This window comes from Plectropomus leopardus, chromosome 23 (genome assembly GCF_026936395.1).
Source record: "Plectropomus leopardus strain MGB_pleo_1.0 chromosome 23, ASM2693639v1, whole genome shotgun sequence".
Classification (NCBI taxonomy): Eukaryota; Metazoa; Chordata; class Actinopteri; order Perciformes; family Serranidae; genus Plectropomus; species Plectropomus leopardus.
The window spans coordinates 23,224,222-23,238,700 of NC_142198.1; the positions used below are offsets into that span (position 1 = coordinate 23,224,222).

Consider the following 14,479-nt stretch of genomic DNA (forward strand, 5'->3'; position numbering starts at 1 on the left):
GAGCGATTTTTTCCCTCAGCAGATTTTAACCCAAAGAGAAACTGCACATTTTCCAGCAGTTTTCTGCTCTCTATGTAACTCTATCTTAAGTGGACATTCCTGTTAAATAGGGTAAAACATTTAACTAATAGATATGGCCTTGAAAAATGGGTAAGACCATTTTTTATATCACAAGTTCTTTGAAAAACAAAAGACAAGCAGAGGGAAGTATAGCTGACCAATATAAATGCAGAGCTCTAACAGTGTTTGTTATAGCAGCATTCTCTGTGTTGATGTTTTTCTCATTATGTGTCATATTCAGAAAGAAATGTCCCTGGCTGAGGTGGGTAATTTCTTTTATAGTTCCCATTTCTCACTGAGAGAGACAGTCGACAAATGCAGAATGTGTGCATCATATTTGAGGAAGGTAGAGAAATGTGGGTTGAAGGTTGTGCAGGATTGGAGTTGATTGTAACAACAAAGGACGGCAAGGAGGAGATGTGACTCGGTTTGTAATGCAAATGTGAAGGAATGTGTCGAGGGTGGTAGAGGTGACTACATTAAGTGATAAAAACACATCACAATTTTTCATTCTGTGGCTCCAGTGATGAATGAAATACAAGTTTAAAATCAACAGCCTCTGAAACTCATTAACAAACCTGTCAGTCAGTCTGTCATGTGATAAATAAAATTTGACGGACAGTGGAATGAAATTATGATTTTATATGATTATTATCAAGTTTGCACTCATGACTTTCTCACTTGACATGTCATTTGTTTATTCTTTTTTTCCCGCTCAATAGCTTCACAATGATCACTTTATCGAGGCTGTAACCATGGAGTCAACACTGGGGACTGACTTCGAGATGAGGACACCCAAATTGCAGAAATGCTAATTTATTTCCATATTTTAGGGCTCATTCCTGTAGTACTCTAGTGATGTTAACATTACTGTTTCACACATGTCCTGACTGAAATGAAGTGTTGTTATTCTTAGTATAGTGTTAAACTAATAAGTGTTCCCATCAACAATAGGCCTCTTAAACAGATCAACAGATCTCTAAAAAAAAAAAAAAAATGAAAAGCCACTTTTTTTTTGCCTAAAAAGCTTTTAAAACACAGCTACGGATCCCTGAAAAACAGCCACATTTGGAGCTAAAAAAGCAGCTGTAAACACAGCTGTAGGTCACTAAAAAAAAGCCACATTTGGTGCCCAAAAAGCCTCTGAAGAAACAGCCGAGGGTTGCTAAAAAAAACAAAAAAAACACCAACTTTGGGGGCAAAGAAGCCGCTGGAAACACAACGCCAGGTCCCTAAAAAACAGCCACATTTGGTGCCTAATATGCCATGAGAAACACAGTCATGGGTCATTGTAAAACGCCAGGGTTAGGTTTCTCAAAGACACTAGAAAAACTGTGACAGGTTGCTAAAAACAACAACCGTTTTTTTTTGTGGAGGTTTTATAAATCTCAAAAAGTGGTCTGCAGTGTTACATGCCAACTTGTTAACATGCATGGCTCATACAGAGCTTAATGCTAACATATATTGTCATATAATTGCCACCGTACAAAAGATGCTTTACATGCATCCAACAGGTTGTTCTTCTCTCATGCATAGACTTTTACAGCTGCAGTTGCTCAGGCGAGGCTTTAGTCTTTGGTTGTCCTTCAGTTTACCCTCACCCCTCAGAGCCATGAAATCATGAAAAGCGGAGAATAATTCTCCTACAAATATTAATCTTTAACTCAAGTTAATGAGTATTTCTTTTCTCTAGCAGAATTGAGTCTTTTATGTGTAAGTATTCGTCATATCCCTGCTGGTCTAAGAATATCATCCAAAAAAACAGCAGCAGCAACAGCAGGGAGTTGAGTTTGGCTGTGAAATGTCAACTCTGACCTGCTGAGAAATGAGAGGAGGAGAAATAAAAGCTATCTGCACAACTGACAGAACTGTGAAATGGAAACCTTATTTTCTCTGACACTGCAAGGTTACTGTTTGTGTTTTCAGAGGCAATAGTGTGCCTGAAACACCCCTCTCCCATATTGCCCCCAGCAGGGTGCAATACTTCCCAAAAAAATTCAAAGGTATGACTATAGATACATAGAATTTATATCTATACTCTATTCTGCTGAAGATTAATATGACTTTGATTTAATATGATGTATGATACACCGCGCTTGGTGTGCATATTATCAAGTAAAAAGAGCTGTTGACATTCAGAATTATCTTCTTGTTTGCTACAACTGTCATTAGAAATGCAATAAAGTCTCCATAAAAAATATAGATTTTTACATTAACGATGCTGCCATGTTTCGAAATGTTTTGAAAAATGCTGCCATGTTTCGCCCCTTAAAAAGAAAAAAAGGGGAAAAAAAGCAGTTCTCCTGTCTCCTCTAAAAACCCTGCTCTTAGGGCTACCATTGCTGCTGGAAATGCAGCTACAACTCCATATAAACCACTAACTTTTACTGCGGTAATTGCCTTGGGAAAAGCAGCAATGTCTACACAGAAAATATCAGCTTGACTACAATTGTAGCTCAAAATGCAGTGGTGTCTCAACAGAAAAAATACCCACTTTATGGCCAGGGGCTGGAAATGCAACGTCTCAATTTTTTTTTTGTGGCACAAATGCTACTTGAATGCAGGCAATGTATCAATAAAAAACACCAACTTTTATTGCTATAATCGCCACTGGAAATACAAAGTCTATAGAAGAAAAACTGTTTCTGCAGTACAATTAGAGCGGGAGATGTAGCAAAGTCTCCATGAAGAAGATGAATTTTTATGGCAAAACGCCGCTGGAAAAGAAGCAATGTCTCTGATAAAATAAATTTTATTAGATTATTAATTTTTATTTTTATGCCTTTTTTTTGTTGTTTTTTGATGACAAAATCAGCTTATGTATTACATCAGTGTAAGAATGTCGACATGACACATATGAAACATACAAATATAACGTCTTCTAACGACTGGGCTGAGATGACTGAGATTTCTGACATTTCTAGTTAAACACAAACTAACAAACTTTTTGCTAAAACAAATGACTCATATCTCTCAAACACACGCATGTGTTTTTGTATTGTACCTAATTATAAATGTAAAACTAAGTCTATTCACTCTAAAAAACTTTATCACAATGTACAGCATCTTTCTATCTTATATGTGAATATGAAAAGCCACTTGTGGAGAAACTGCAGCAGACTAAACCTGAGCTTGTGAGTTTGTGAAGGCAGTCAATGAGCCTTTGTGCATCACAATAAGGAACGGATCAAATACGAACTTTTACAACCTTCATACAAGGTTAAATATGATCAGTCTGGTTCTGCTTCAACAGCAGGGCTGATCCCCGCAGACTGCACCAGACTATGAATCACACCGCAGCAGCTGGTACTGAACCGAACCCTGCTCTGCTCTACATTCACACTTCAACACTCAGTTATTAGATGAAGAGCTTTGTTTCTGCAGAAAGTACAGTAAGACGTTGAAGTTATTTCTTCCCCCCTGAGTGCTTTGGACTGGTGTCTCAATTCTGTCTGTCAGATTTTATTTGTTTGGCCATTCATCACAGTGACAGAACGAAACAGCTGCGTAACAAAAACACAGAATGAGACAATAAATGGAGGTGAAAAACTGTTGGGCTGAAAAGAAAACAAAAAACACTCCAATCAAAACTTAATCAGGAAATATGGGGATAAATTAAATCTCAAAGGCGGGGGAGGGGATAGTTTTTTATTGTTTGTAAATGTTTTGAACATCTCTTAATAGTTTGTACCCTTAAATTTCCTATTTTGGTAATCTAATTTAGTATTTTATGGTTCTTGACACCTGCTCGGTTCTGTATATATGGAGATAGACAGAAAGACAAATTTGTTCTGAAAATATAAAATATTGCGTACAGGTAGGGTTTTTTTGTGGGACATGTCCTTTTGATGTTTGCCTTTTATTCCCATGTTTTTGAAAGGAAATCAAACCATTTTAGCCACATTTCAAAGGTTTAAATGCTTGTAAAAGGCCTCAGAACAAAGCACAAAAAATCAGTCAGGTTTCAAATGATTAATTCCCCTAAAATTAAAAACAATCTGATTACTTATAAATCATTCTGTCACCTAATAAGGACTACATACAGATCTCCCTTTAATAAGTGATCATTTTTATTAGTTTGAGCCATTAATCACTCAGTTAAAGTATATTTCCTGTTAGTGGTAGAGTCTCATTTTTGGGGAAATTCCCTGGTGTTTTCATCAGATATTAAAGCAGTTTAATGACGGTGTTAATGGAACTTAATCATCTTCATCTCCTCTATGTTCGGTAAAAACCAATCATGTTCTTACCGCCTGTGATGGATGAAACAGTGGTTGTGCTTTGACTCTGGTTTAAACTGATTTACATACATTAGGAAGCTCTCTGACGATGCCCTTGATAGATTTGCTGTAGGACAGTAAGGAGATGAACAGCTTTCGTGTGGTATAAATTTTCAATCTCCCCTACAAAATAAAAAGATGTCCTCGTATGGGGACGTTGGGTCTCATTCATGAAATGTGAGCAGAACGACTTTGTGTGTAAAGTTTTTGCAGAAGCAAATTTATGTGCATTTTGGTTCTGATCTTTACAAAATCTACACCTGCCTCTGACCACTCATAGTGCTTTTGTAAGTAAGGATAAACATTGCTTTTTATCATAAGACATTACAACTTTATCATTTTTACAACAGCAAAAATCAATGAAAATAGAAAATAATGTTAATATATAATATTCTTTAAAGCTTGATTTTGAAAAGCGCATTTTTGGTGCAGAGTGATATGAGTGTGTGAAATATTGAAGCAGGCTCTGAGGGTTAACCCTTAAAAACCTGGATCGACATCACTTTTATTGCACTGCAATGCTTTTCAAGTATTTAAACGTTTGGACACTGAGCGAACTGGTTTGATTTCTTTTAAAATCATACAAAAAACCCGCGATGAGCAACGTGTTAAGAAATGTCCCGCAAATTGCAAGCAATCAGTGCATTAAGAAAATTCAATTTTAAGAAAATGTACAGAAAATGTAAGAATAATTATCATAATTATACATTTAAAACAATGTTACAGAATTCTAATGATTTTTATGCACTATTTTCTATGTTGTTGGGTTTTTTTTGTTTGGTTGGGGTTTTTTTGTCATTCCTTTTTTCCCTTTTATTTTCCTATTTATTTTTTTCTTTTTGCTTTTTCCAGGTAATTTTCTTGTACTAATTTTGGTTGTTTCAGGTTTTAAAGGAGTAAAGTAGAAAGAATAGGTTAAGAGAAAGACACATTTTATGCAACTTTTTTTGTGTTAGAGTACATCTGCTCTTCTCTGCAGCGCTGAAGGAATAACTAATGTTAATTCCATATACGGGATGAACGCAAGAAGTTGGACTCAGGTTGCTGATTTCCCTGTGGGAGCATTAAAGTTTCATCTCCCGCTCTGTTCGCAGCATTAAAACACAGAGTGAAGGGAGATTTTGCGGCTGATATTCATGTTCGACTATCTTTCCAGAATCGTTAGCGAGCTGTATGAAAATTATGACTTCTCTCTCACTGAAAACCAGCCTCGTTCTTCTTCTTGTCTCCTGTAATAATCACCATAATTCACCTCATCCACGGCTCTCTCATTACCTTCCTGCCCGTCACCCCCTCCCCCACCTCGCCCCAGCATTTCCCCATGTTTTATCTCCCTCCTCTGCTTTTCAATCTTCCTCGATTCCTGTCATTTCTCTTTCAGCTCTGTCATTTTTTTGGTCATTTTTTTCCTGCCTCCTCCCTCATTACCGGCCTCTTGTTGAGATGCACCCGTCGATCCATTTAGCCATCATGTTTCCCTTCATTCCTCCTCCGTCATTATGTTAATACTAACACTCACTCCCATCCACGTATCCATTCATCACTCCGGGTACCGACCATTTAGGGCTGTATGCCAGTGAAAAGACCACTGACATGCAAAAAAAAATTACACGACCCCCATCTGCAGGCAATCTGTGAGTGTGCGAGAGAAACGAACTGTGTCACGCTGGAATTATCAGCATCCAGGCGAAGAGATCTTTCTTCACAGTTGATGTGTCACATAAAACCAGCAGCACGAGTGTTACAAACTGCGAAAATCCTCAGTGAGTGTGAGAGGGAGCAACACCTGCCCGCCACGTCCTGTTTCTCTCCATCACTCTCTGCAGTCGAGCACCAGCAAAGCAGAAATTCAGCCGACTCCGCTTGAATTGTTGTAAAGAGTTCAGTAGTATTTCGTTTACCTCAGACCTTAGAAGTGTAATAACTTATTTATGACATTACATTTGAGGACATTATGAGAATATTAAGATGTTTCTAGGATTTTAGGACATTTCTAGCATTTTGGGACATTTCTGGGATTTTAGGACAGTTTTAGTTTTTAGAACATTTCAAGGATTTTAGTATGTTTCTTGGATTTAAGGATGTTCCTAGGATTTTAGGACATTTCTAGGATTTAAGGATTTTTCGACAATGTTTATGATGTTTCGAGGATTTTAGGATATTTCACAGATTTTAGGATGGTTCTAGGATTTTCGGATGCCTTTAGGATTTTAAGACATTATTAGCATTTCATTACGTTTTTAAGATTTTACAACATTTCTATGATTTGAGGACATTATTACCGTACAATTTTAGGAGATTCCTAAGATTTTATGACATTGTTAGAGTTTTGGGATATGTCTAGGATTTAAAGACATTTCTAGGATTTTAGGAAGTTTCTAAGATTTTATGACATTATTAGAGTTTTGGGATGTTTCTAAGATTTGAAGACTTTTCTACAGTTTCAGGACGTTTCTAGGATTTGGAGTCCATAAACTGACGGGTGACGTCGCAGTGGCTATCCATTATTTTTTATAAATCATATATCAAGACCAACGACATACAGGACCCAGCAGATATTAGGTCGCATAATTTTGATATCTGATATACAAATCCAGTATATGCAAGTATGAGTTTTATTTTAAATAGAATGAGTAATATCACTTCCATAGTCTCATGCTATCGTCTGTTATGCTCTTGGCCTGCGGAGTCTGATTTAGTGTTTGTCTGGTTCTAACTTGGTGGTGTTATAGGTTTCTTGTAAACCTGCTTTATAGTCGAGTTTGTTTTTCTGCGATTCCTTTTGTCTGTTATATTCCCTCTCTCTTCCATGCTGCTCTTCATGCTGAGTAACCTGCATCAACCCAGAGGCCTTTTCATCACTTCAGACCAGCGGAGGGTGATTTTGACGCGTGGGCATCTACAAAAACACAAAAGGCGTTTGCCACTAATCGCTGGGAAGCTGACTGTTCCTCTCCGTGTGAGGTTTGCGTGTTACCTTTTCACCTGTCAGCTGTGATCCGAGCTACACCTCTCCGTCTCTACCTGCCTGCTGAGAGCTTCTGAAGGGGGATTATATTAAAGAGTCAGAGTGTTTCTTCTTAAACTCTCTGGAGTAACACATAAATGCAGCCGGATAAATACATACCACAGCACCAAAAATAGAGAGGAAATATGCCATTTATGAGAATAAAAGGCAAAACGCAGATATCTGAAGCTGGTTGGGAGACAGACTTGATCTCCAAACACTGACGCCTCTTTTAAAAGGTGCCCAAAAGGCATAAAGCAAACACTTATTGCCGTTGTTAGGATGATTAGTTTAGATCCGGCAGGTTTCTTTTTGATGTCAGAAAACTGACATACTCTGCGGTCTGAGGCAAAGCTGTAGTTCAGCGAAAGTTCACCTCAATCTGCGGCACAAATTTACCATTTTCCTCTGAATACTTTCCCTTCAGCTTTCAAATTTTAGCATTAAGTGCCCCAAAAAATACATTTTTCATTAAAAGTCTTTTTTGTGCAACAATTTGGGTTCTCCTGAGATTCTAGAGGTTGCCGGCACAATTCCTGTAACAAAATATATCATTTAAAAACTTAAAGTTACACATGATTACGGGTATGGATGCTTTGACAGGTTTGTTGACGAAAATCATTGGGATTCATCCTCTGGGGACCATAAATGCTTTTGATGACAGACATTTCCATCTGTACCATCCTCTAAATAGCTATAAATCTACATACATATGATGGTGCAGATCAAGGACACTCCACTTGATTTGTTTAGGGGCCACTTTTGCAAAATTACAGGAGGCCAGGGGCCAGTCACAGCAGCCTCACACGTTTTTTAAAATTTTAGCCCATTTCTATGAGTTTAGGATATTTCTTGGATTTTTGGACAAACTGGGATTTGAAGACATTTCTAGGATTTTTAGATGTTTCTGGGATTTTATAACATTTTCTGGACTATAAGATGTTTCTTGAATTTTAGGACGATTCTTGGATTTTTGGAGGTTTCTAGGATTTTAATACATTTGTGGGAATTTAGGACATTTCTAGGACTTGAGGACATGTCTAGGATTTTATGACATTTCTAGGATTTTTGCAGGTTTGTAGGATTTTATGACATTGCTCAGATTTAGCACATTTACAGGATTTTAGAAGGTTTCTAATATCCGATGATGTTTCAAGGGTTTCAGGGATTTTCTCTGATTTTTAGGACATTTCTGGGATTTTAGAGCATTTCTATACTTTAAGGACATTTGTGTCTTAGTTTGGACCTCTGTTGGGGGGTGTGGGAGATCCTCCACTAAAACTTTTTTGATCAACAAGCTCTATTTTGATGCTGTTTTATGCTCTCTGACACCTTATTTATACTAAAAGGACAAAAACACATTATGCAAAGAAGCGGAGTAATGACATGCATATCTAAACACGGCAGCGCGCAGGCTGCACAAACACAAACCATATGGCAGAGGCTGCACAGCTTTCACCTGGTCGGCTTCCTAAACACATACTGCGTGTTTGTCGGCTCACGCTTCAGCGCGTCAGCTGCTGACGGAGAGCGTCTGTAATGAATGATTGTACGGATGGATGATTCTGCGGCTCAGGGCCTCGCCATCAGTGCACGTGTACCGCTCGGGCTCCGTGTTCATCGGACAGAAAAACTCGAGATGGAAAGAAGTCATATTTCTGAGTGTCTGTCTCTGATGAGGTGCTGCTAAAGACACGTTCCAGGTGTCATTCAGACCATGCAGCCTTTTTCATGTGCCTTATATATGAAGGCGGGGTCACAGATTTCTTCACGAGTTCACGCTTCTCTCGCTGATTCTGCTGATGAGGCATCGCATGTGATTGGAAGTTGTCACCGCTGCGGAGGGATGGAAACGCTCCTGATGAAAAGACTTTTTGTTTTCGTGCATCAACCCAAAGTGTAGATTAAAATGTAAATGTGTGGTTGAATGCACGCACGGCTTCATGTTGAGATGAGAGAAGAAGAAAAGCCGCTTAGTTGGGAGCGGTGATGGATGATGTCTCGCTCTCTTTCTTTGTTTCTTGTCAAGCGGATGTGGGGTAAGATCCAAGATTATTTTCACTGACAGATGCAAAATGGACTGAAGGTTTGTATCAGGAGATTTCCTCTTTATGAAATATTTTAATCCTTTGAAACTTTGGCAAGTCGGCTTGATTTCTTTCAAACACGGTCAGTTAGCAACAAAAGAAATTCAAAAAAGTAGCAAGAAATTAGTAAATAAATAGATAAAATCCCCCAAAATTACCAGAAAATCAGTTTTTAAAGAAATAATCACTCAAATCAAACTTTAAATTATTTGGATTTTAGGGCATTTCTAAAATGTTTCGGGCATTTCTAAGATTTTTAGGACATTTATTGGATTTTAGGATGTTTCCAGGATTTTAGGACATTTTTGGACATAAGGACATTTTTCGTAGTTGTATACATATAGTTGTAGTGATAGTTTTCTCAGATTTAAGACTGATTTAATTTTTTTTCAAGGATTTAATGACGTGTCAAGGATCTTTTGGACATTTCCTGGGATTTTAGTAATTTTCCAGGATTTCAGGACAATTTTATGAATTTAGGACATTTCTAGGTTTCTAGGACATTCCCAGGATTGAGATATTTCTAGGATTTTAGGACCTTAGGGTCTTAGCTAGGACGTCCGTCAAAGGGTACGGGGGAATCCTCCAGCGGCACATTTTTTATTTTTTCATAATGTTTTATGTCAAGATGTCTTTCGATCTGTTCTTCCGTGATTTCAGATGGTGAAGCAGCTGTAAAAGCAGAGCGTCTTGGCCCTGAAGTCTACGAAGTTTCCTTTGTGTTTCTGTGTGGATGAAAAGTGCTTCTATCAAACTAACGGGAAAGAAAATGAGACATTAAAGCATCAGATGGGCTATAAAGTTTCACATGTTGATGACTCGGGTAAATAAAGTTGGACCTCCAGAGGGGCCTTTGAGGCTGCTGAGCTGATCGATGTGGCCTGAAATGGAAAATTGATTTGGCTCACGCTTAAAAAAAAAAAAAAAGGAAACGCGGGGTAGTAATTTCACTATTGACGTCTGTAAAAAGCAAACCTTTTTTTCTTTTTTTCTCTCTATCTGAGTTTTCAGGGTCGAACATGCGACTGTTATGATAAATTAACGAGGGGAGCTTTTTGCCGCTGTTGTCTCTATGGACATGAAAGGAAACGCAGCTCAACAAGGCGTCTCAGGAAAGGACGAACGAGGCTTTCATGACCGATGTATGGACACAACACGCTCCGCCACCCATCGCCGAGAAACAAGCCAGGTGTGTATCTGTGTGTATTTCCTGCTGCTCTCTCATTACACTGCAGCATATATTTATATAAGGCCGCACACTTATTTCACGTGTTTCATCGTCACAGACAGAGCACGCTGGTGTGATGTTGAAGTTTTCTCTGTTTTACTGTAAACAAGCTAGTCGGATGCCACCAGCTTTTTTTTCATGTGTCAGTGTGTGTGTGTGTGTGTGTGTGTTCAGACATGTGTGGGGGCTTCAATTTCCATTTGAAAGCGCTGTGTGTCCTACTTGTACATGTTGGCACACTTGCGTCTCTTACATAACAGCCTTTGTGGTGCTGAAAAAGAGCAACTTCCAATCTGGCCTTGAGCTTCAGAGAAAACAATGTCGCAATCGAGCGTCTGCGAGAGGATGTTTTTACAAGATTGTTGCTGTTGTTTGTGAATAAAGTCATCTGATTAACTTACAAGATGGAGCCCGAGCGGCTCTGGATGTTTGACGCTGATAACCATATTTGCAAAGAATCTGATAAATCATTCAATATGTGTTTTATTTCAGCACCATGTTGTAATGAGGCGGCGGTTTAGACCCCAAAGGAGCTGAGAGATGATTCACAGGAGAGAAAAGCAGCAAAATTGTTGTGCTTTGTATAAAAGGCAGACACACTTTGACCACGCTTAAAAAAATTAGGACAGAACAGAATAATTTAACACTCAACTTTTCTCCTAACACACACACTTTTGAGATACAGAGCGCAGGTCATTTTTAGGAACTCGTGCCTGCATTTCCAGCATTTTTTATGCCTCCAGCCTTTCAGAGACCAGTCGAGCAACTTTTCAGCAACTTAAATATTTTTCCATGACAGCAGCGTCTGTGTACCTGAATGTGAAACTGTGGCCGCGTTGCCAGCAACTTTTGTGATGGTCTTTTTGTTGAGTGACGGCTGCTTTTCCAGCAGCTTTTATGTCACTGAAGGTGGGCGGGATTTTTAGCACCCAGCTTTTTTTTTTGCCAAATGTGAGTGTCCTTTAAGAACTAGTGGCCACTTCTTTCTCCTATAAATGTTTTCTCTGTACTGTCTTGTTTCGGGAGTAATTGCCTTTGTTGTTGATCTTTTATCTAAAACTGTTGATGTAATTAAGAACATAAATAAATGTCGATTCAAACACTTACCTTCTGGAAAAAGACTCAGTCTCGACTGATGTCCTCCCCTCTGGTTGGTGAAGGTTGAATCTGCTGCCATGTGAGACAAACTGTCCTCTGAACATTTCACTGATGAGAATAAAAAAGAAAATATTACTTCATATACGTCTCACCTACAGTGAATATTCTCCTAAAATATACCTGAACTGATGATCAAACAAAGATAAGGCAGTAAAAGACTTATTATAAACTCATATACACTGCTTATAAAATACAAATACAATAAAGCACAATTGAGAAAAACTTTTTCAGCATCTTCATTGCAAAATTCTTCAATCTTTCAAAAAGTCAGATAATTAATGTCATAACATTGAATTTGCTAGATTGATATAGTCTAAATTCATAAATGTAGAACAAGCACTTCTGAAGGAAAACCTGCCCTTAAATCCATATTTACTCTGAAGAACCAGAGCAAATTTGCATGATTTCACTCAAAAAACAGGGAAAGAAAGTAACGAGCAACTTAATGAGAAACGACCAAAAACAGAATCAATTAAATAAATAAATAGGAAAAAGTCAAATGAAAATGAAAATGAAAATTACCTGGAAATAAAAAAAGTAAAAAACAAACAAACAAAATGAATTTTAGAAGAAGATTATGAATGTAATTCATATTCACCATTTGCTTTTTTTCAATTGTTTTTTTTTTCAATGTTTTTTTGCAGGACATTTATTTCCAAGTTGGTTATGATGTCGAAAAAAAAAATTGACAGTTTTTGAGTCTCAAATTCTAGTAAAAGGCGTCTGAATGCAGCACAAGAAAACTATCAGTTGTTAAAGATGAAAAAACATCAATACTTAAGCATAAAGTCTATAAAACCAGATTTCAAAAAAGGCCCGTTCGTTTGTAACGTGTCAGAGGTCCTTTGTTTGTCCTTTTTGTGTCAGAGTGAGTTTGGGAGTTTTCGGGATTTTCTCCTGCAGAGACACATTGTACATCTGATGGGACGGCGCACAGAGCGAGCTCTCGGGCGTCTCTCCCTCCGTGACTGATGACCAACAGAAGGGGATGCCAAATGCTGTTGGCTCATCGTCAGCGCCCAAATCCAAAACTCAGAGAACGTCCTCCAGGGCGCGGCGGCTCTTCACCCGACACGTGTAGCGACTAAAACCAACAGAGAGCCCAGTCGCCAGAGGAAAACGTTGGAAATCAACTATTCTGCAAACTACATGTGCATTATATTTTTACATTTACATCCAGTATATCAATGTTTCTTAAATCAAGCAATTTATCCATATTTATACGTTTTTTAAGCGACCGGTGGCAGCTATTTCAGCGGCTTTTTTGCACGGGTGGTTTTTAGCGACCTGTCGCTGCCTTTTCTCCAGCTTTTGTGTTGCTGATTGTGATTTTTAGCTGTTTTCTAGCGACTGGTAGCTGCTTTTCCAGCTGCTTTTATGCCACAATGTGGATGTTTTTTGGCAACCTGTGGACCACATACGAGAACGCTACATCCAGCAATTGTTAAGGTTTCTTTTTTTAGCATCACTGATTTGTTTTTTCATATAAAAACATGATAGATTATAGTTATTTTCCAGTTTCTATTATATTACATTGACTACTGCACTTTTTCCAAATCAATATATATGAATATACAAAACCAAATAAATACAAATAATAATGACTCTTGCCATAATATCTGCATAAAATATGATATGATAGAAAAATAAATTAAAAGTAACTTCAGAGAATAGATATATCAAAATAAATACAAATATTAATTTATCTAATCATTAAATCTGTGTAAAAAGCACAGTGAAAAAATGACAATGTAATAATAAAAACAGAATCAAATAGAATTAGAATATAATCAAAATATGAAATTGCGTCTGATAAAAACATCAGTACAAAATTAAATTGGGTTTTGCAGCATTTTTAGTTTAGAAATTTGACTGAAAAACAAACTTTAATGCTGACTGAAGAGTTCATTTTTGACTGATGTGCAGAGCGTGTTTTAGGCTCGTGGGCGGCTTTGTTTTGAACATCTATGCGTGTCAGATCAGCAGTTCTAAATAAGTGGCCTTGCAACGTCAAAAAAGGTAAGCAAAGGGTAATTATATACTGATAAAGTTACGCTGAATATTTAATCATAAAAAGCAGTGACACTGTAACTTCATGGTAAAATGGCAGAATATTATTTAAACATGAATTCATGTCATTTATTAAATGACGGCCGGTGCTGCTTTAAATTTATTCCTCTGATGAACTTGAGTTGACCAGCCTGCTGCGTGTCGAGTGCATGAAGAGGCTTTTTACAGTCAGCAATAATGGGCGCCATCGAGGGCAGCCTGAATACGCTGCCAGGCAACTGACGGCGAGGAGGTCGGAGGTCAAGGTTCCCTTTTCATCGCCTTCGTATCATGAGAAGAAACGTTCAAGGACTGGCACGCAGTCACAGATGTAAAGTGTTAAAGACGAGTGCGGCGAGCGAGCAGAGCGCGTTTGTGACTGCAGGTCCATCTGTTGATTTCTTGGTCCGGTGACAAAGTGAGTGTGCACGTGTGGAGAGGAGGATTTTTTCAAGGCAATTAAGCAGCAAAGTGGTCTCTGCTCAGCACAGACGAGCTTCTCTCTCCTCTTTTCTTTGTTTCAGCAAAAGTTAACTAAGAAAGTCACACACATGTTCCCAAAAGAACAAATGTTTTGTTGTGATTTTGGATATTTTATGTTGTGTTGAGC

At 38.0% G+C, this 14,479-nt stretch overlaps 1 protein-coding gene across 6 annotated transcripts in view; it reads right to left on the minus strand.

Annotated features, from left to right (window-relative positions):
- npy2rl (neuropeptide Y receptor Y2, like) overlaps positions 1-14,479 on the minus strand; it is a 77,985-nt gene that overhangs the window by 58,477 nt on the left and 5,029 nt on the right. For all 6 annotated transcript variants that reach the window (XM_088073467.1, XM_088073469.1, XM_088073466.1 and 3 more), the window contains one exon: positions 11,770-11,868. The gene's annotated coding sequence lies outside the window, so the exon portion shown is untranslated. The remainder of the gene's footprint in view (positions 1-11,769; positions 11,869-14,479) is intronic.